Consider the following 23,490-nt stretch of genomic DNA (forward strand, 5'->3'; position numbering starts at 1 on the left):
ATTCAACGTGCCTTGCTCTGGGATGGCCGTCCCCGCGTTGCCATCACGAAGCTCACGCTCCCGTGGTACGACGGGGGTATTGCACTGCCGGATGTGCGCAGATACTACTGGGCCTCCCAGTTGGCGGCTATCAACCATGGTTTCTACGGCCCGGAAAACAACCCCGGCTACGCCATGGACAGGTGGCTCATGGGTGGCGGCAACTACTACAGGGCGCTGTATTCGAGGTCTCTGGATGGGCGGATGTCGGGTCCAACGAGAACTGCGGTCCACGTCTGGCGTACGATCACTAAGGCGCAGGGTTGGCAGGGCAGGCTGACTACCTTTGTACGATTCCGACATTCTGGGCAAATTATGGCACACCAAGGGCTTTGATAAATGGGACCTCATAGGAATTTCCAGGGTGGACGATATGATCTCTAGGGGCGAGATTAAGACCTTCTCCCAGCTACAGGCTGAGTATCAGATGGGCGGCACGGAGTCTTTCCGTTATGCCCAGCTGCGACACGCGCTGCTATCTGCTAAGCCGGCAGAGGGAGCGATCCCAGAAAGCTCCCCGCTGGAGGACAGAGTGTTGGACGGCCATATGCCCTACAGTGCGATCTCACTGTCGTATAAGAAACTGATTAACGTTCGTACTGACCTCCTCCTCGGTGTGCGGGAGCAATGGGTGCGTGACGGCCTGGAGATCGATGATGAGGACTGGCAGAGCGCTGTGTCCTCCCCCAAGGAGGTCGCCATTTCCTCTCGTCTCCGACTGGTGCAGTTCAAGATCTTGCACAGAGTGTACGTGACTGGCCCCCGGCTTGTACATATGGGCTACTCGACCGATGGGCTCTGTCGACGTGGCTGTGGCGCCTCTGCTACTTTTCTGCACATTCTCTGGGATTGCCCCGTCATAGCTTCCTACTGGAGACGGGTGCATCGGGTCATGGAAGAGGTGACTGGGGTAGCGGCGACTGCGGAAGCTAGGAGATGCCTCCTCAACATCTGGGAGCCATCCGATCATAATGTGGCTCAGACGCAGTGGGTGACCCTTGGCAACATGGTGGCTAAACGCGACATTGCGCAGAAATGGGGGGCTGCGATGGCTCCCCTGGTGGTACAATGGAAAGCCAACATGGATTGGTGTATGTTTAGGGAAAAGACAGTCTACATTGCCAGGGGTAAGCCAAGAAAGTGGTCGAAAGTATGGGGGGCTTGGAATGCTTACAGGGGAGATATTTGCTTGCCCCCTGAACCTGTTTCTCTGGAGGAACATTTGTCGCCATGACCTGTGACACCAACTGCTTTATGATACACTGCTGAATCCTGTTTCTTCCTTCTCCCCCCCTATATCCTGCTTTATTCATCTGTATTTGTGCTCAAGTGTACGCTGTTCCCTTCCCCGCTCCGGCACCTCGTAGGCTTTCCTTGTTCCATTGCCACTCTTTGACGCCCCTGGCGTCTTCTTCTTTTCTTGTTCTAATGTTCCTTCTATTTATAAAAATATAAAAATAACCTTCACAGTACTGTGTTAAACGCTCTTGCACTGTTGCTCTTCTAATTCACGATGCTGCCTTGCCTCCGGGATGTCAGGCTGAATAGCTGTGTGCACTTTTTCAATAAAGGTTTTAAAAAATTAAAAAATAAATAAATTATGAAGAAACAGTAAGGGCTGCACTATCGACGGCGTCACACCATAGAATTAAGAAGAGATGGGGGGGACGTACCCCGTATTGCAAGCAGAACCAAGTGATGAACATTACAACCTTAAACATACTACGCCCGCTGAGGCAGATTAGGAGCAGCAATCAGTATAGCACCGAGCGAGTCTTCTAAAGCATCATCCCGAAAACCCACCCTCCAAAGACAGTGAGGCATAGGCGAGTATAGACGCCAGATAGAGAAAGAAGTGAGATGGAAAGAGACAGCCAGCCTACTGAAGAGGAAGGGAACCCCCATCGAAGAGAGAAAGAAAAAGAAGAGACCATAGAACAAAACAAACTAAAATAATAAACCCCCGCCACCCTGCACCCCTGTAATGCTACGGCCAACCCCACTAACAGCGTGCCTGTCGCCCTGGAACTGCCCTAAAGAAAGGAAAGAAAGCGGAGGAGGAGAGCAATAGACACACTCCCGGTCCTCACTACCCCCCACCAGCAGCAACCTCCCCAGGATTCAATGTCGACTATTAAAGCAGATACTGAACACATACATGGGGAGAACCTCCCGTCTCCCAATAGATTACGTGGTGCACATCCGGCATAAATTACATAGAAAGGCTAACCCTGAATGTCAAAGTCAGCCCTGACCAGTTCGATTCTTCACGAAAGCCCATGTCGTCCAAGCCGCAGCGATCACAAAGAAAGCGAAGCGTCCAATACAGTTCAAAACAATGGCGACGGATCGAGAAGATGAGACAAAATGGCGGCGTCCGAGAAGTCGACAATAGAGGATATAGAAGGAAGACGAACCTCTCCGAAAGTCACTGAAGAACTGTCTTTGGCGGTAAAAACCTTTAGTAACAATGCTCTGTCGAACAGGAATGGACCAGGGAAAGCCAACGGCGATCACAGGCACACCCACCATGAGGTCAGAGTCATCAAAACAGGCTAAAATAGGCTTCCGTCCGGGGGTCTCTAAATGGTGCGGAGAATAATCCACGGGGTCCAAGGCATGTTGACAACTTGTCGGATTATCCACTTCTGGTTCCAAGTGTACGTTAGCCAGCCTTACAGGCATCCGTTGGCACAGGACGGCAAAATGAGAGCGGAGCGCCCCAATGGAGGCCATTACAGACCTCAGCGATAGTGTCGTCAGTCCCCCTCATCTCCTCCGACATGAGACGGGGCAGGATTTGGACCCCTGAAACACCGTCCAGGAACCAGGCACACACGGGGTTTATGACAACAGCGAGCGCTCACACAACAAGCAGGGTCGGTGTTTCACCACTTGCGGGGGCCAGCCCGACAACCCGGGCCCCCCAGGGGTCACCGGGCATAGGACCCCCGTCCGCGGTCACCGATATCACAGGCGTCACTGTGCCATGCCCTTGGATTAATCCGGATACCCAGTTGCCAATTGGAATCAGAATGATTGGACCGAGGTCGGGAGACCGGAAACCACCCTGGTCCCACAGCCGATGTTGATCACTTCCAACCCGGATGGGCCAGAAATCGAGGTCCCGGCAGAAGCCCTGGAATAGGCCAAGAAGTAAAGTCGACGTAACTTTGGCACCCGGTAAGTTGGAGAGTCCGGGTTTGCACCTCAGGAGTCAGGAGCACTTCATACGTGTGGGAGTCCGGCGTGCATAAAGGATGAAGGGCAGGATATAAGAGCTGCCGGTGGAGGTCGGCGGAGCCGGGAGCTTATGCGGCCATCTTGGATCGTAGCGTAGCTCCTCCTCCATGTGTGTTTTTGAACAGTATGCACATTGGTGTATTCACAAACACACTTAACTCTAGGCAGTGGCATGCAGAACTGTCCTCCAATAGTACAACTGTTCTTAAAACAGTTTCTGCATAAACCATGCAATAAACACCATGGTCTTTTTCTCTAAACAGGTTGTGAAATAGAAGGGTTTTAGCAGGCTTGGTGTTTCTGTTATTTTTATGCTCTACGTGTTCTCTTATGCAACAGGTGCATATTTTTTAACAAATAGAAGAAAAAGCCATGCATAAATACTAAACACACAGTCTAGGCCAGATGTATTGGATTTGCCAAAGCTTTCTCTTTTTTGTGATTTGGCTAGTATGAACAAAGACCTCACATATTCCTTTGCTGCTTCTCCTCCATCCATATTAGTCCTGAGTTATCTTTCAAGAGTATTGGAGACTTGAATTCGTTTATAGCACGGAAGAGTTGCAAGAAATGCGGTATGTTTCTTTCTCATATGATTTCCATAGAGGCTATACCATCCTGTTTGATTTCTGAGTAACATGGGTGTTCAGATTGTTGTTCTTAATAAACACGGGTAAACCACAAAAAAGAAAAAGGCACCCCTTTACTCAGTGTCACTCTACTTTGTATGAGAAGGCCAATATGCATCACTCGTAGGCACCATTGCTCCAAATCATTTGGCTGGTGGCATGATGCACAAAATATGCCATCAGCATACAATCTCAGTAAAGTGGTCAAGGTGGGTGCCCCTTGAGACTACAGGGTAGGGAACCTGGTTAATAATCCTGCCTGTCCCAAGGAACACGCAAGGCATTTTCACAGAGCATTTGATCTTCAGCTGGAGGGATGAATCCTTTGGATTAAGGGTCATTCAAACTCAGCCAAAAATGTGAAAATTCAGATGAAACTCTAGGACAAAGGTAGGTATGACACTGCTATACAGTAAGTCATGTAATGCTTTCTTTAATAAGGCATTAGATTGTTTCTGTTCTTGAATTATATAAATTATTTTGGCATTACATCTTTGTTACTAGATCTTTGTTAGTAACATCCTTATTGTGTTGTGGCTGTTTAAGTAGGGAAGGCACAATGCCTCTTAATTGATCAAAGCCTACCTGTTTAAAAGCGCTGCTGTCACGCGCTAAGTCAGACCCCCCAGACTCAGAGGAAAACGCCCTCACCGCCAGCGCTGCAAAGGTGTGGCCACGCCCACTGCGAGGCCACGCCCATAACAACTATTACAAATGTGCCGACCTCCCCAGCGCAGCGGACGAGCGCAGCGGGAGCGCCGTTTGCGCGCCGAAGGCGCGCCTAAGGCAAGCCCGCCTGCGCCCGTCCGCGGCAGACCGGGGCCTGGGGCCATAACCCCTGGTCATAATTACACATATTCCACCTCCTCATTGCTGTCACTTAGGCCCACTGATAGCGCCGGACCCGCCCCACCCGCTTTTGTTTTAAAGCGTGCCGCCACTCACGGCATTTTGAAGCCCGAATTCTCTCTCGGCAAGGCTCCTAAGCCTATGTCATATGTACCTCATCCTTCTCCCAATGACTCTGAGGCCATTCTCAAATGCCTATACCTAAACACCAGATCCATGGTTAAACACCATTTGGATATCTTTCTCTTGCTCCAGGCTGAACAACCTGATTTTTTGTTTCTTTCTGAGACTTGGCTTACCGAGGGTTCCCTACCCGACATTTTAGCGGCAGTTCCCTCAAACTACTATATCCTACATGTCGATAGACCAGCCGGTAAAAGAGGCGGGGGGGTTGCTGCGATTATTCGCAGCACCCACAAAGTCTCCTCTTTACCATCCTTCGACATATTAGGAACAGACAACTTGATCTTTAAAATGGATACTAATACTGGATCATTACTTCTCATCCTTATATATCGCCCCCCTCAAAATATGCCCTCTTTTGCGGCATCCCTAGCTGAACAACTTGCCCCTCTGATAATCTCCCATAATAAAATCGTGTTGGCTGGACTCTGCCGAGTCTGACTCTCAGGCAGCTACGCTGAAAGAAACCCTCCTCGATATGAACCTTTTCCAACATATTCGCCTTCCAACTCATGATAAAGGGCATAGTCTAGATCAAATCTGGTCCCAAAACATTTCCTTGGCTATTAAGTCTATCACGCCCTGCATTTGGTCGGATCATTATCTGATCAACTTTACTATGACCACCGGGAGAAGTAGAAATCCCCTGCCCAAGCTAGGAGGAAAAACTAGAAGGTGGAAGAATGTTGATGTCCCCGCATTTATTGGTTCATTAACTTCCTCCCTTCCCCCGTTTGATCAGGACATCGAAAAGATGGAAGAAGCTTTCTCAGGGTGGCTACTCCAGGCAGCGGACGCTTACGCCCCCTGTGCCTACTTTCCACGCTCTCGCCCCAATGACGCCCACAGGTGGTTTACACCCCTTTTGAAAAAACCCATAAACTCGAGGTCCGTCAATTGGAGCGAAAATGGCGAATAGCCTATTTAGAACAAGATAGGGCTAACTATTGCAAGGCTCGCAAAAATTACCAAAAGCTTATTTTAAAACACAAAACCGATTATTTTTCGGAAAACATTCTTAAGGCTCATAATAAATCCAAAGAACTGTTCAACATTGTGGAAGATCTTAGTTCCAGTGACAGAACCTCCCTCCCGACAGTTCCCACTCAGGAACTTTGTAACTCATTAAACTCCTTTTTCTTTGACAAAATCTGCACCATTAAACAAAACATTCCTACCACTCAGCCTCCCCTTTTATTTGCAGACACCTTTTATAACCCTGTTACCCTGGACTCCTACCCCCCCATTGAAAACGCTAACCTATCTAAACTTCTTTCTAAGATCAAATCCGGCTCCCCTGATGACATTTGCCCCCCTTACATCCTGAAAGAAGTGGGTACCAGCATTCCTGGGGGCCTACTTCCCATGCTGAATGGTTCACTTGCTCAGGGTAAAGTTCCAAACAACTTTAAAAAAGCCCTCCTTATTCCCCTCATAAAAAAGGCAGGAGCCAATCCATTAGACCCACTCAATTACAGGCCCATATCTTTGCTGCCATACTGCGCCAAACTTTTGGAGTCTCATGTTTGTGACAGCATCTCCACATTCCTGGAAAAATCAGAGTATCTTGCACCTAATCAAGCCGGTTTCCGCCCTTGCCATTCTACTGAGGCGGTCATCCTCTCGGTGCAGAATACCCTGAGGCGGAACGCGGATGAAGGGATCCATCAGGCTCTGGTGCTTTTGGACCTCTCTGCTGCTTTCGACACGGTCGACTATACCATCTTGGTCGACCGTGTCGAACAGGCAGGCCTCAGGGGCCCTGCGCTGAGCTGGATCCGCTCATTTATCACTGACCGAACTCAATCGGTCAGACTGGGCTCCTTCACGGCTCCCACCATATCTACCATCTGTGGAGTACCTCAAGGCTCCTCGTTGTCTCCCCTGCTTTTTAATTTGTATTTACGCCCTCTTTTGTACTCCCTCAGGCACGCTAAGGTCACCATTTTCAATTACGCCGATGATTTGCAGCTCATCTTTCCTTTGAACACCAAGGACTCTGTGGTAGAATTCCAAAACACCATGTCCCACATCTTGAGCTGGATGAGCTGCAATCACCTGAAACTTAACCCAGGCAAGACCGAACTGGTCTTGCCTGGACAGAGCACCCTCAGTTGGAACCCCAGTTTCTGGCCCTCCTGCATGGGCGCCCCCCATCCAAATCATCCTCGGTTAAGAGCCTTGGTATTTTCATTAGTGAGGACCTCTCCCTCAAAAAACAAGTTGGAGCTGTTGTTTCCTCCAGTTTTTTTCAGCTGAAGAAAATAAAAAAAATCGCCCGCTTCTTCTCTTTAGCTGCCCTCACTCAGATCGTCATCTCCCTGGTTTTGTCCAGATTGGACTTTTCCAACAGTCTATACCTTGGGCTCCAAACTGGAGAGCTAAAACGCCTCCAGCTGGTTCAAAACCAGGCAGCCAGACTTCTCCTGAACATCCCTAGGAGGCAATCAGTCAGACCCGGCTTGAAACAGCTGCATTGGCTTCCGGTTGAGCAACGCGTGGCCTTTAAAGCTGGGTGTATCCTTTTCAAGTCCTTACATGACATTGGTCCCATTTTCATTAGAGACCTATTTAAAAGATACAGCCCCTCCCGCAACCTCCGGTCTGCTCATAAAGCCCTTCTGACTATCCCCCCCGTATAAGAAGAAACGTCTCGTAGGCAGCTGCTTTGACCATCTTGCAGCTGCCCTCTGGAACTCTCTCCCTCTTCATCTGAAACTTAGTGATAACATCCTCAGCTTCAGACACTCTCTGAAGACCTGGCTCTTCTCTCAGGCGCATCACTAAGCTGCCTTATCTCCACCAACCGATGGCCACGCCTGTTCCTTCCTACAGCGCCATGAAGCCCCCGGGCGTACGAGCGCTTAACAAATGTCAAATAACATTAACATTAACATCAACAAATCTGCAATTCAATGCCAATCCTTTATATGTCATAAATCTATTCAACGTAGAAGCTGACATTTGAGTATTCCTCTATTCAGCTCCCAGTCTGATATACATGATGCAGTCTGTGAATGAAGCCAATTGGTTGGTAGGCATTATGTGGGTGAATCTCATAGGGCTGTGTTATCAGAAACTAACAGTCTTATAGTTCAGTTTGATTGTCTAAGTTACATGTTCAGAATGTATTCTAAATGTACATAATACTTAAGTAAAATATCTCCTAGTAATTAAAATATTTGGCATAAATGTTTTTCTTTTTAATGATGCTCCTGTCAAATTCTTGAGATTATCCAACACTGTCCCAAACCTATTAAGGAGCAGATGCTTATTGTCTGAAATGGTTTGTTCAGTATTGATGCATAGTTATATAACTAAATACCAGATTTCACTGAATATTTGACTCTTATTATCAATATCGAGTTAAAAGCGTGGCAATCTTCCATGTCAAAACTAAGGGCCCGATTTCGATGCTGTAGGAAACGGCTCCAACCCTCAGTTCAAGCCGTTCCTACAATATTGTAATCAGCTGTTCGGATTCCTTTCTGACTGACCCATTTGGATGTAGTCTGTTGGAAAGGGATCCAAACGGGATTTCCGACTGGCTACCATTCGGAAAGCCTCCAATAATCCCAAGGGCGGCTCTTTCCGCCCGAGGGATTACAATGTCGGATTCTGACAGCCTTTTTGTGCTGGCCTTAACGACACAGAAAGGCTGTCGGAAGTCGACTCTGGGGGCCCCCAGCAGGGCCCACAGGGTGCACGGCCTCCTGTTGGAGGCCGTGCACCCATGTGATCCCTGCACCCCATGGCAGACTCCTTTGGGTGCCTGCCACGGTGTTGAGAGGTGCAGGGATGAACTGCACCTCTTCTCTTTACAGTCGGAATGCATGCACCCATTGTAAAGAATAGGATTACGACCCAAATTGCTGGGTTGGGGCCACCGACCGGAGGTCGGTCGGTCAGTACTGAATCGATGTCAGACAGACTCAGGTCCATCCGACATCAAAATTGGCCCCTAAGTTGAAAAAATAAAAATGAATGGTCATCCACAGAAAGTAAAATGTCCAGCTTAAATCTTTTTCAGTAAATACTTTTAAGTAATATCTTTTATGCTGATGAAAGTGTCCTATTCATATAGCAAGTCTTCTCTTAGACAAAGAAAATCAAAATGTAGTCCACATTTTTTTTAGAGCATTGTCCATATCAATTATAATAGTTGCTTCTGACACCGCCACATGTACCTTGTTTAAAATATAAGTGGTAGACCTGCCCGGAATTATTCTATTTCGGAAGTAAAATGTTAATAGCTGAAATAAAATTATTGGCAAAGGTTCATCAGTATTAAGAATGGATATTGGACAGCGTGGGAATTTGTGCAAGGTGCAGGTCATATGTTTAAATGTCAATAGCCTAACAGTTCGTGGTGAGCTCTGTGATGTGTCCACATTGTGTGGCAGTCAAGCATTAAGCCAGCATTTGCAAAGCCAATATGTCTCACCTTTCAGACCTATTGTCTTCGCTAGGGCTTTTTAGCGATGAATGCAGCATCAGCCAGATGATGTGCAGCATGGCCAAAAGACAAATGAAAGCCAATAAAAGGTGCAATGATTCACCCGCTGTGTCCTCCTCATTTGTGAGCTTGCATGTGTACAACATACTTAAACGTACGTGCCTACATAATGAAGCAAGTGCATTTTTTTTTAATTTACCAATCCAAGATGGATCAGTAAATCTAGAAAAGTGAAAAAATAGTAGCGTGAGCTTCTTTTAAGCCAGAGAGGCTAGCAGTAGTTTGCTGCCTAGTTAAAAAAAAAAAAGAAAGAAAAAAAAAATATATATATATGTGTGTGTATATATATAATTAAAAGAAAGGCATTGAGAGCAAGGGAAGCAAAAGGAGAGGGCTGAGGAGAAGAAAAGCAGTACACAAGTAAGTGCAACAAAGGGCGCGGGAGAGGCGGGCACAGGCAAGGAAGCAACACTTAGTCAAGGAGTTTGTGGGTGAGTGAAACACCCAAGAGATAGCTTGCAGCATAAGGAAGACAACAAAACAGAGTATGGGTGGGAGTTTATTTGGTGGTGAAAGAAGTACACCGGGGAGAGCGCTGTAAAATACATGCACTCTCACGGAGTGCCTAGGCAAAAGGAAAAATGTAGTTCCTTGGAAGTGAGCAGTGGTAGGATAGAAGTCAAGCAGTCATACCGATGGTAAAGAGGCTATGCTGCAGTTAAAGGACAAATGCAAGATGGACAAGTTCGGGCATAGAAAGCCATCGAATAGGAAGCAAGCAACTGAGTGTTTTTAAAAGGCCAACTAATAATAATCAACGTGTGGAGTAAGTCCATGTAGTGTATTGGTATTGGTATTGGTATGCCCACTGTTGTACACATGCCCACTGTAGGTGTTTTGCAGCAAAACATCTTCTGCTGTCTGATATGCGCAACATAAAAACACAGCTGTTATTGTTTAATATGGCTGTTCCACAAAAGACATCTTTAATACATGATGTCCTATATCCCAATATAGAATATTGGATGCATATTCAGGGTATGTAGGTAAAGCACCTTTTTTTCAAATTAGTATGCTTTTAGCTCTCCTGAAAGAGGAGAGGGCAATCGTACACTTAATTGGTCTCAGGTTGCTTCTTTTGCAAATTGAAGAGTTTAAAGCATGCCACCCTGTGCACTGTGGGTTTCACTCTCAAAGGTGCTTAATGCATTTGGAGCTAGATCTGTCCTCGTTCCCGGGCTGGGGAAAGGGAAGCAGGGAGGGCTGGCTTGCGACAGCTGTTGAGAGAGAGCTGTAGTTGTTTTGTAAAGTTCAGGCTCTGAGCTGCAGAAGGCTTGGCGAAGCGTACGTGTTACCCCACGCCGATATTTCCTCCTTTATACGGAGTAAGACTGAACTGCATCCTTTAAAAAACAAAATCAGTTGCCACATATACAAAGAGCATCAAATCTGTGGGATATTCCTTATTTGTAGGGCAAACCTTTTCAAACATGCTCATATGTTCAGTAAGAATTGTTTTATTGTAAGTTTCTAACCATTTTATTACACTGACTCCACTTTCAGGGAATGCTGTGTGTTCTAGATTCACTTAACTATTTTCTTCGTAAAATATTAGTAGTATTTTTGATCCCAGGAGTTAGTTTACTGCAAAATATGATCTTCTCAGAGGATTTCAGGGAATTTTACATTGGTCTTGAAAAACTGTCCTACTACTGAAACCTTTCCTTTCATCTTTAAGAGATTAGATGTCCTATATCACGCATACAACACTGTCCTGTCCAGGTTTTAGCTATGCAAACAAAGCGGTGCTCATTGCTTTCATCTAGGATGGGTCGCTATGCAGGTCAGTGTCTTTATTTCTGACCCACCTGGTGGGATTAAATAATATAGAGCGAGACAGTCTTGGCGTGTTACTTTTCTGATATCTAAATGTCTTTGGTTAATCAAAACCATTGCATTAAAACATTTATTGGATTTAAAAATCTATTGCAAAGAAGAGTCAAATGATGCAAAACAACACAGAACTAAATAAATTAAACCTAAAAGGAATATGCATCTTGTTCACCTCTGGCCTTAAATAGATAAACTAAAATAAGGTAAGCAACTTGAAAGTGGCCTTCTGACCTTACAACAAGTAATACTGAGCTACACTTTGGCTCACTAGGGCTTTTTCCCAACTTATTGCAGCCTTTTCCCACGAATTTAGTAAAACCACTAATTAGCTGCATATCTGAGCTTTTAAGGTACATTGCAATTGTATCATTGCAGAGGCATAGACCTAACCTCCTAAAAGATTGGCATTGAAATACTGTAGATGACCATATAATATGTGCATTGAAATATTCAGTGCTTTGCAAACTTACCAGTAAATCTGTTTGTTTTTGATGGGAGCCCGCTATATCAAATAGACCAAACTGCAGCCTTATATACAATTGTTTTAATATTAAAGGATAATTATTCAATGTGTGAATGTAAGAAACAACCACGTGGTAATACAGTTCATTTAATAATTCTGCCATGCTCACTGAATGTTCTATGCTATTTTTAATATGAACTAGGTGATCTCAGCCCAAGTGTCACTGGTTGGACTGTATTTTCTACGCCTTTAGCCTCCAAGTGTTGACAAAAATAACCGCAATACCTCAATCCAAATGAAGGTGGTGTATATTGCCATAAAGACGAGACAAAAGAAAACTTTGAGGGAAGTCTATTGCATATGTCCCTCCTGTTAAAAAGAGACTCTCCTTTTGACGTTTGGGGCGTTAATGTAATTGTTCCTCTATGTGGACTTGAATGGTGCTGTTATTAGTAGGTTTCGGGTTCTACTTGCTCATTATCGATCCTTACAGTATGCCCCAATTCCCTAACTAAGCTCCCAGAAGCTTCTATTAAATGAAGAACAACCAGGTTGCCGCTGTTGTCATGAGTTATCTGAGAGCACTACCTTTAAGCAGTTTCTGTTGTTTCAGCCAGGGGTGAGCTTAGTAAGTGTATGCGTAAGGTAGTTTATAAACATTTTGCATGAGTCAAGAAAATTTTGAGTTTCATAATTATTTTTAAAATTTTATGAAAAGTTTGTTCAGGAATTAGTCATGTTTGAGAACTTTAATACCGGATAGAAAGTGAGGCCTAGACCACCAAAGAGCACACTACTTAGTGCTCCGCTTTCAATACCTCCAGTTGTCTCTTCAGAAGAAACTCTTCCAGTTAGGAAAAAATAAAAGTTTTTGTGCGCATTCCTTTGTTGGCTCTTACAAATTAAAGGTGCGTTATACACATGGGAAAGAAATTGCAACATGCACCTTAATTGGATCCAAACTATTGCAGGAGAAAATTATAATGATGCACATGCTGTCTGGTGACACAGATCAATCTCTAGGTTTTTATTATGTCCAGGGCTTTTTTAGGTCAAGCCTGGGCAGCGCATGCGCTGCTCTGCGAGGCATGCTGTATTAGAGTATGGACTTGAAGCCCCACCCACTTTCCGCCTATATTTTTATTGGCTTGTGTCATTGTCCTTCGTAAATGTTGGCTTCTGATTCGTTAATAGGCTTGTTAGTCCCTCCTTTGTACCGCCTTGTCTTCATTTGTAACCTCCCATGATTACTGACCCTACACGGTAGGTCTTATTTTAGTTTGTAAGCACTATTTTCTCCTTCTGCAGGCACAACATGATTTCCTGCAACAATAACTGCTCTCTCGCTCCTTGGCTACAGCTCCACCCCTTAACCCCTCACTGCCCCAACCTCTTCTCCGAGGTCTGTTTATTTTTTTCCTTTAATTTCTCCTCCCCCCACCCCCACTTGACCACGCTGTTTCAACAAAAAAAATAATATTAATAAATAGATTAGTAGATAACGTAAGTGAATTGATGTTGAAGCCGATGTTGAGGCTTGAACACTGCACCCTAAATCCTGAGTCAGTAGCTCTTACCCATGAGCCATATCCTCTCCCTCTGGGAGTAGCACAATATTATATATATTTGCTTGTTTAACACTTTAATGGCAGCCACGCCCCTTTCCTTAAACAAGCTGAGTCTAAGGAAAAGGGCATGCCCACCAATAAAGTTAAAGTGTGAAATGGGGCACTTTTACAAAACAAAGCATTTGTTTGTCAACTTGACAGACAAATCCTTTTTTTTTTGTATAAGCGCCCCATACTGCACTGTCACTTTAATGGTAGCCACGCCCCTTTCTTTAGTCGCAGCTTGTCTAAAGAAAGGGTCGCAGCCGATTTTAAAGTTAAACCAGCATTTGCAATGCAATAGGTGTCGCATTTACAAAAGTCTCATCAATGCGAGACCTATTGCATTGGAAATGTTTGCTGTAAATAAATCACTGAGCGTGTTTGGTTTGAATAAGGAGAGTGTGACTGCAATGTATGGCTAATAATTCGAGAAATCTTTTTAATCTGCATCGGCCAGACTATATGACTATAGAGCTTGGACATTCTGTAACCTGAACATATACATTTTCAGAACATGCTATTAGTTAGGCCGTTCCCCATGACCACACCTTGCTGTTGTTTTTTTTGTTACGGATAATTTAGTTATGTAGATAGTGCTAGGGTGGGTTTCTCATCGAAAATGCAACTTTCTCCACTCGTTTACTTACGCCCAAAGACTGGGAGTGGCTTTATAAAGGTAAACATTTTGGAAAAGCAACTCATTCTTCGTAACAGTTTAGTGGACACCAGGAAAGAAAAGAGGTCTGTTAACTTTTTTGTTTGTCTAATGCTTTTAGATAGACATCGTGTGATAGTTATTTGCCTTAATTTAGTTTGGAAGTCTGACGTGTAGACTGTATTTGTGTGAGTGAATTATAACATTATTCTGTCAAACTTTAACACAATAGCCCAAAGAGTACTCTTCATAAAATGCGCGCCACATGAGCTCTTTAGCATCTTCATTATGTGGGAGTTACGTGCCACTAATGTTTTATGCAAAATAATTAAGGGTACATCTTGTAGACGATTTAGATGCAGTACAACTTTACTCGAGACTGATGGCATTAGGAATTATTAGTTCATGTTTGTTTTGCTCTTGGCACAGGGGAGTTGATCGCTCCAGACTGTATTGCTCGCTCTACCTCAGAAGAATGTACTACTTTTCAGCGGATTTAGGCACGCATGGCTACGTTTGAAAGAACTTGTGATGGTCACATGAAAGTGGTCATGAGTTCGACGGAAGGCTTAGGATCATGTCTTTTCCCCTCGCATATTGTAAAGACTCGGGAGCATTTAAATAATATATCCGCATAAAGGGGTGGCTTATTCCGGTATTTTTTTTTGTAGTGCAAATTAGTATTTCTTTACAATGCTATTTGTATCCTTAGATCAAAATAATTGTGTCAATAACTATTTAGGGTTTTATGTATTTACTTTTCAGCTACCGAGAAGCATTGTAGAAGAAACCAGCATGAATGTTTGATATTAACGTTTGGGAAATTGCATCCATGCCACAAGAATTTAGTGAAACAGTTCTTTCTACACCTGCTAGTTTTAATGTGAGAAACTAATCTCGATTATGGCCAGTTTTCATTCGACAGTTTGCATTTCTCATGTAATAGAATGTCCCAAAGTATTTGGAAAATGAAAATCTTTATTGTAATAACTTCTAAATTAATGGAAGTTTTGTGGGTGTTATAATAAATTAATACTGATTACAAGCATTATTTTAGTTGTACTGTTTATTCACCACCAGGTTCTACTGAAGAAGTCCCACCATTCCTGCCCCAAATACTGTGAATCTGAAACTATTTAAATACGAATATAAAACCTAGTGGCGCTGGTGTTTACTTAAGCATTCTACAATCGTGTGGAATGTGCCATTATAGTTTACTAATACTGTATTAATTGAATTTCTTGTTTGTCTGTTTATCTAAATCTGCAATTTAATTTGGGAATATCACTGTTTGTAATGTGTTTTTGTGTTGCAGTGCAACAAACCTCAGATGCACATGTGACCTTCTCAGTGACAAATAAAATAATCAGTAAATAAATAGAAAAGAATTCTAGAGGCGTTAATTTACTGAGGGCTGTACAATATATTGAGCTTAGGAGTTCGAGTAAATCTAGGGTGTGCTTATTCATCCTCAGTCGAGTGATCAATTTTACAGCACAAGCAAGCATGACTTGCATCAACCTAACATGCACTTATATTAATTTGTTCCACCTAAGCCTCCATTTTGAAAGTACCACATGATGTCCCAAATCTGTTCTGGGGGTGGTCCTACAGTTACATGCATTTGCCATGTTCACAATAGAGTGTATGTATGTTGTGTACAATGTGGCTGTGGTGACCTCATGAACGATAGAAAAGGTCGCCTTGCTTCCTTCAATGCGGTCGGTTTGCTCTGTTTTCTTGGTGTGTCTTAGTTGCTAGGGGTAGTATCTGATCACAGACTTGTAGGTGTTTTTATCAGTGTTTTGTAGCTGGCCTCCACAGCCCAGGAGCTGCGGCTGTTATACTGGGACTACCAGCGATGTGTTGAGTTGGAAGTGGATGATGGAGTGGTTGATTTCAGGAAGGTGGTGTTGTATTTGATGCTGTTGCTGGTGGTGAAGATGGGGTCCAGTGTGTGTCCTGTGTTGGATCCATGAAAAGCTGGGTGAGTCCAGGCTTTCGAGGAGTACTATGAATCAGGAGTCAGATCTGCCAACCAGGTGAAAGTTGCGGTTGTCAAGGATTTTTTAGGCTCGGAATCTGGTGAGCGGGGCGATTAAGTCGATGATGAGGCTGGTGATTGTGGTTCGTGGTCTGTGTGAAAGGTAGGTGAGGCTCCCATTTACTGTGACATTTTCAAAAAATGGCAGATTTTCTATGAATGGGCTGGCGTTCTCCGTGGATGTAGAACATTTGATGGATTCCTTGTCCTCCACCCGGCTTGTGGATGCGGTCTGGTCAGGTAATCTTTTAGCCTTCTGGGATTACCGCAGCGATGTTGGGTCCTGACGTGGAGTTGAGACAGCTTTTGGTGAAGAAGAGGATGCATCACTGCTCAGCAGGTCCCATAATTTGGTTGCTTGTTTCCTAAGCAATCGTTTGTTGAGAAGCATGCATTCAAGTGAGTGAAGTCATGCGAGATCGCCGTGGCGTATGGTATTGGATGTGTGTGTAGATGGCGTTGCTGGTACCAGCGTGGGTTGGTACCTGCTGGAGAAACAGTCTGGGTGGGTGAGCACTCCTACTGGGGAGTCTAGTGTAGTGCGGGGTGGTAGCATCAGGAGACAAGGCGCCTGGGATTGAGTGATCAAAGGAGCGCTACAATGTATCGCTCAGTGGTGAGTGAACCGCGGTTCCTGATGCTGGGCGCCGTCCAAGCTCAGACTGGTATAGACTAGCCTGCCTTTGCCATGCTCGCTGTGCAGCGGCACAGCGGCTGTCATTATGTACGTCCTTGTAGAGGAGGCGGGGCTACCGCAGCATGGAAAGAAGAGCCTTAAAGTAGAGTGAAGCAGGAGTATAGGTAAGATGTGGAGGAGATGGGAGGGATAGAACCACAGGATGGGGGACTGCAGGGACCGCCACAGACTGGGCAGAAGAACCTAGTGAGGGAAAAGTGCAAGTGACAGAAAAGCGCAAAAGCAGAAGGCAAAAAAGAGCAGAAACAGAGTACAAAAAGCCCAACAGGAGCACAAAAGCTAGCACAACAGAGTACAAAAGAGGAAACAGAAAAAAAACCCACAGAAAGTAACAACGATCACAAGGAAGCGCAAAGTGGCTTAAAAGAGCACACGAGGCACATTAGAGCACTGAAAGCACAAATGAACACAAGGGGTAAGAGCAGAGAGCACAGGAAGAGACATCTGAAGAAGCAATGTTGGAACCTCTAGGTGAGGAGTCGGGTCTTTAAGAGTCTAGACTGGTCGGACTCTGGACCAGGTAAATCTGGGCCTGGGCCTGGGCCTAGGCATCTGACCAGTTTTACCCTTTTTTTACAGAGTACATTTTACTCCTCCTCTGTCAGCCTTTCACTCTTAAATATTTACTTTCAAGACTGCAGTTTATTCCATGTACTGCTTGCTCAGTGTCATTTACCATTTAATCACTTTGTTCAGGTTTGGCACAATTGTACTGCCATTTACAGGAGTGGGGTCTAGTGCAAGCAGGGACCTTGTGTTTATCAGTTTCTTCCCCGTAAAGAGTATTCCTCATGCTATAGTGCTTGTTGGTGTACGTGTGCCACACTGATCTATTTGTATGTAAATTGTTGTTTCCTCCCTGTGTTTGGTGCTATTGGGGGTATTAAGGAGCCTGCACGCTTACCTGACATTTTCCTGTGTGTTGTTTCTGAAATTCCCTGACGTTACTCCAAGGGCAACTGTAATTTAATCTCTAGCTACACCATGGCTATGTTCCTAGTCTGAGTCAGCAGTGCAGTCCCAATGTTTAGTGCAGGTTGGTGATTGTAGAGCTTCGTTGCCCACAGCAGCCTTGTTAATATAGATGTCTACAGTTAGTAATAGAATGGGGACTGTTGATGCCAACTTACTCTTCTGAGGCACAGGCGGAGGCTCAGAAGGTGAAGCTGAAAGTACTGCCTATGACAAGGAAAAATAGAATACGTGCGATCAAATTAAAAGTCGGGAAAATAAAACAATACGCATTAAAGGCAGTAAGAAGGTAAATGTAATTATTTCTCATTTCCACACACTGCTTCCTTTTTTTGGGTGTTATTATGGACTGTTGACATAAGTGTAAGTTGGATGGTCTGGAAAGGGGACACTACCGAGTAATGAATAATTCTGCTCTGGAAAAACAAGGCCAATTCCAACAAAGACACATTCATACCTCTGCTATAATTGTTCGTGTTTGAATAAAACTTGACCTGTTGGTTCCTTTGCTGAACATGTTCTGTGTGAGCGAGGCTATAAATAATGAATGAAATTAATACAATAGAATGGTCACTGGGCATATACTGAGATAAGTAATATCATTTGAAGTCTGACTGTTTATTTTTCCAGAGGAATAAGATTTCTTTTCCACAATTAGCCTGAATTTTGTCCTCGAAGTAACCGAGGGTGACCCTTTTCAATACGAGCCAAATGGATCATGAATAGTAATCTTTATCTACCTTCCTATGTTTTTTAACAAAAATAGAAAGTTGGGCTCACCTAAATTAAAAAGAAAACTAAAGGATACAAATTAGATGATTGAAAGAAGGTACTGAAATTAAATCTTGTTTCTTGCCAAGTCTGAGAATGCTCCCAAAGAGAATATATTGTCTTTTCAGTATTTAGTGAAAACTAGCTTTCCCTTATCCAGATTTCTCAACCCAAGAGGCAGTTGGTTAAACTTGTATATTCAAAGGTATCTCTGATGACCCGAGCCAGTAGAAGCCCATCTTCTATGAAGGATGGGTCTTACAAATGATGATGCATAGGGGCAGGTATTACATGGATTGGGTGATAACTGTCACCACTGTGCCAATATGTGTATATGCTAGGCTTAAAGTGGAGAGGTGAGGATTTATTACACAACTGAGACAAATCAATTTGAGTAGAGACTGATTTACCTCCAGAAAATATTACAGCTTACTAAGTAATATGGCATAGTTCAGCCACTAGTGTGAGGTCTCATAGGATCCACCTTGAGAAAGAATGTGGTCTGTGCAGATGGGGGTCTATGTGCCATGCACAGAACAAAACAAACCTCAATTGTTAAGTTCCAGAATGCTTTGTCTATCCAACTGCTCTTTAAGTTGGTGAGTAACCATCTTCTATGGAAACCTTTTGGATAACTGTTTGCTCCACACTGGGATGATTTGCTTGGCTGTTAGTAGTGAAAGCTAGGCTTTTGAATGCCAGTGTAGCAGTGACGTTTATTCTTATTATAATTTAGTTCTTATATAGTGCTATGAATGTCTAAGGCAGCATTAAAGCTTTTACGGTCATAGTGAGAAGGTGCAGTAGCATAGATAATGAGCAAAAGCTGGAAACAATTGACAATTTCCATAATATAGTGATCATTGAGGAAGAAGAGAGCCAAGGGTACACCGGTTGGTTGGGTAGGCTGATGAGAGTAAATGCAGATTTAAATTGGACGTTTCTGGGTGAAAAATGCATTACTGCCAGTGCATTACACTGAGAGAATTATTCCAATTTTGGGTTTAGCGAAGGATCAATGAAGGGCTTGCTGGGTGCAAGTATTAGTTTTCAGTTATTGGATGGAAAGTTAAAAACAAAAATGCCAGAAGTGGAGGGTAAAAGGAAGAAACAAGTTACAGTGAAAAAAGCGGTTCTTTGGGCATTATTTTAGTAATGGCAGATGACTTAAGGAGAATTCATTATTTTAGTCTCTAAAGCTGCACTTCAAAAGCTGGTGTTCATGCAACCTGTTTTTAAACACTGCAACGGAATGCCGTTCCTTATTCTTTTTTTTTATTATTCCTTTTTATTGAAAGAAAACCTGCTCCATACCATTGCACAACAGTTAGCAGCGGAAATTCATTGACAATCATTGATAAAAGAAATCACAGTCATAGTGAGATAATCATCCTATCCGCCATGACCAACCCTCCCACCCGACATAGACCCGGCCTCCACACCACCCCAATTCACCCCCCAATGCACACATGTAAGGACAGAACACCACCCTCCCTTCACTCCACTCCCTACATTGAATAGAACACCCTGGCCTGTAGTGCAACCATAACCCAGGGGAGCCAGAGCAGGAATGGCGTCACAAGCCCACAGTGTTGTTAATGCACATCTTTCAGCTAAAGGCTCCACCCTGTGTCCTTGTCATATCGGCTCTGCATTTGACCGCAAGTCCAACCAATCCCCTCTATAGCGCCTCCAGGCGCCTATATACTTTCCCATTTCTTAGGGCAACCTCGACTTTTGTAAATTACCTTCTCCGCTCGCTGGCACCAATCCAGGTCTCGCTCCCACTCTTCCACCGTTGGCGTTACATCACTGCCCCACAACCTTGCGATGTTCCTTCTAGCCACCATGCTCGCCAGGGCTAACTATACCTTGTCCCACCTTGGCCAGGTGATATCACTGGTAACTCCTAACACATGCCACCTAACCTCCAGCGGCACCTCTGCTCCCACCACTTCGGCCATGATGCCCGTCACACTAGACCAATATGCCCTGATCTTTGCACAGTCCCATAAAATATGGAAGAAGGTACCTTCCTCCCCGCACCCCCTGAGGCAGAAGCTGGAGTCTACTTAACCTATTCGGTACTGTGTTGTGCACGGAGTGTACGATCTGTGCAGGATGCGAAGTTGAACCAGCCGGAACCTTGCGAGAATCGCCACCTCCCTGGGGCACTGCAGGGCCTCCCCCCAGTCATCATCCTCCAGCAGCCCTAGGTCTGTCTCCCACCTTTCCCGACGGGGCCCCCGCATGTCCGGGATGTTGTTACTGAGTTTTTTATATGTGAGCGAGATTGCTTTATCGATCATGGGGTCTAATAACAATCTGTCCTCCAGAGGAGCATATTCAGGCAGCTTCTCCCCTGGGGCCAGGTGCCTGTGCAGAGCGAACTTAAGCTGATGGTAATGGAGGAATTCTCCGCTCTCCATCTGATATTCGGCCTACAGATCTGCAAATTTCACCATCTCTCCTCGTTTCCAAACGTCCCCCAGCACGTCAATACCTATCAAGCCCCATCTGCGTAGATCCTGCAATTTTGCCACTGCCGGCAGAAAGGATCCCGCCCTCAAAGGAGTCTGCTCCGTGAGCTTCGCCTCCCACCCGAGCAATTTCGTCGCTCGTTTCCATACCGCAACCACCACTGCCGTTTGGGGAGGAAGAGGTCGGCCCCGCCTACCTCTAGTATATATGGCTGCTAGGTATGTTTCTCTGCCAAAGGCTAGTCTGTCTACCCTGTAGGCTAGTTCCTCCAGAGGGGAGAACACCCATCCATTCACATTGATTAGTTGTCACCCAATAATAGAGGCGGATATCCGGTACAGCCAGCCCTCCCTCATATGGGCCCCTTTGCAGCTTCTTAAGGGCTATTCTAGGGCACCCACCACTCCACAGCAAGGAGCGTTGTTCAGACTCAATTGCCCTAAAAATCTGGTCCGGGACCAGGAAGGGAGCACATTGTAAAGCATAAAGCAAGCGAGGGAGGGCCATCATTTTAAATAGAAAGGCTCGCCCCGTCCGCGAAAGCGGGAGAGACCTCCAATGCTCCACATCTCCGCGCAGCCGATCTAGCTGCGCCAAAACATTCAGACGCAGGAATTTCGAATCAGAATACGTAATCCAAATCCCTAAGTACTTAAAAACATCCTTCCATGTGATAGCTCCGCAATCTGCCGGCAGCCGGGGTTGTGGCCCCGCTAACACATGCCCTAGGGACTTACCCCAGTTTATGCGGTATCCAGAGTAAGTGCCGAACTCTCCTATGATGTCCATCAGCCTTTGAATGGAGGCAGCCGGTCTCTGCACATACAGGAGGATGTCATCAGCGTTTAATGAGATGAGCTCCTCCCAGCCCCCTCCCAGATCGATACCCCACACCAAAGGATCTGTTCGGATCCAGTGCGCCAGAGGTTCCAGCGCTAGTGCGAACAAGGTGGGTGAGAGGGGCAGCCCTGACGCGTACCCCGGCGGAGGTGGAACTCTCTCGACAGCACTCCATTCGCCCGGACTCTTGCCAGCGGTGCAGTATATAGCAGCTGCACCATGCTCGGAAGTATTCTCCAAAGCCCATTTTTTCCAGAACTGCATAGAGGTACTGCCACTCTATACTATCAAACACCATATGGGCGTCAAGGGATAGCAGGGATGCCGGCACCCCTGGCCTCGCAGATACCTCCTGCAAGACCCCAAACAGGTGCCGTAGATTGAGACGAGTGCTTCTGTGAGGCATAAAGCCCGACTGGTCCGGGTGTATCAGGGACTGTATAACCGCCCCCAATCTTGTGGCCAGAATTTTACCGAGGATCTTGGTCTCGAAGTTAAGTAAGGAGATGGGTCTATAGGAGCTGCACAGCTCCTGCAGTTTGCCGGCTTTATGTATTACAACGATCGTTGCCGACCGTAAGTCTTTGGGAAGTACCCCCACCTGCTTGGCTTCATTAAACCTACTTAGCATGTGAGGTGCTAGGCGCGCGACACACAACCAAACGCTTCTGCCGGGAAGCCATTATGCCACGGCGCCTTCCCCGCCTGCATGTCTCCCATGGCGTCCTCCACTTCCTGAACCGTTATGGGTGAGTCTAGGATATCTCTATCAGCTTGTTCCAAGGTAGGCAGCTGCAAGGGAGCCAAAAAGTCCCGGTATTCCTGTTCCTGTCGAACAGTCTGAGACTGATAAACCACCTCATAGTATTGTGCGAATTCCGCCCCTATCTCCTTGCCCGTGACTCGCACAGATCCATCAGATCGTTGAATTCCCGGGATCCAGTTACGGTCCCGATCTCGTCTCTCCAGCCAGGCTATCATTTTGTTGGCCTTGTCCCCCAGGTCGTACACTCTTCTCTGGATTGCCAGGGCATGGGATCTCGCCTGGTCAGTGAGTACATCTCTAATCTCCTTTTCAAGGAGCCGCTGCCTAGGCAGCCTATCTCGAACCTGCTCTGGGGACCCATCTGTTGCATTCTCTAGGGCCTGAAGGTCCCGTTCTAGTGTATCAATTTGTGCGTTTTTCTCCTTACGGCCTTTCCCAATCTCCGCCTGTACAAAGTCCCTAGCCACCGTCTTGTACGCCTCCCACACTACCCCAGGAGAACTGACAGAGCCTACATTTTCCACGAAATAGTGGTCGACCCGTTCCCTAAACTTCCTGAAACTCCTGGTCCTTGAATAAAAAGGTGTCCAGCCGGGGGACCAGTGCGGTCCCGGTCCGGGTTGCGCAGGTGTACTTCTACTGGGGAGTGGTCAGATATCCCTCTCGCTCTGTGACACCCACCCTGGAACAAATCCATGCTTTTGAATATATGGTCAATCCTGGACCCTGAGCCGTGAGCTGCCGCGATGTGTGTGTATTGTCGAGTCGTTGGGTTATGTGCCCACCAGAGATCGACCAGTCCCATGGCTCGTACAAAGTCCCGGAAGTGACAAGTCCCACCCCTGGCAGGGAGTGTCTGTGACCTATCTAGATCCCTCTCCATGACGGCATTCATGTCG

At 45.5% G+C, this 23,490-nt stretch overlaps 1 protein-coding gene across 6 annotated transcripts in view; it reads left to right on the forward strand.

Moving 5' to 3' along the window:
- SLC39A10 (solute carrier family 39 member 10) overlaps positions 1 to 23,490 on the forward strand; it is a 457,169-nt gene that overhangs the window by 44,324 nt on the left and 389,355 nt on the right. For 2 of the 6 annotated variants that reach the window (XM_086955403.1, XM_086955400.1), the window contains one exon: positions 15,101 to 15,140. The exons of the other annotated variants lie outside the window; for them this stretch is intronic. The gene's annotated coding sequence lies outside the window, so the exon portion shown is untranslated. The remainder of the gene's footprint in view (positions 1 to 15,100; positions 15,141 to 23,490) is intronic. 6 annotated transcript variants of the gene reach the window in all.

The sequence above is a fragment of the Lissotriton vulgaris genome, chromosome 2_1 (assembly GCF_964263255.1).
Source record: "Lissotriton vulgaris chromosome 2_1, aLisVul1.2, whole genome shotgun sequence".
NCBI classification, from domain to species: domain Eukaryota; kingdom Metazoa; phylum Chordata; class Amphibia; order Caudata; family Salamandridae; genus Lissotriton; species Lissotriton vulgaris.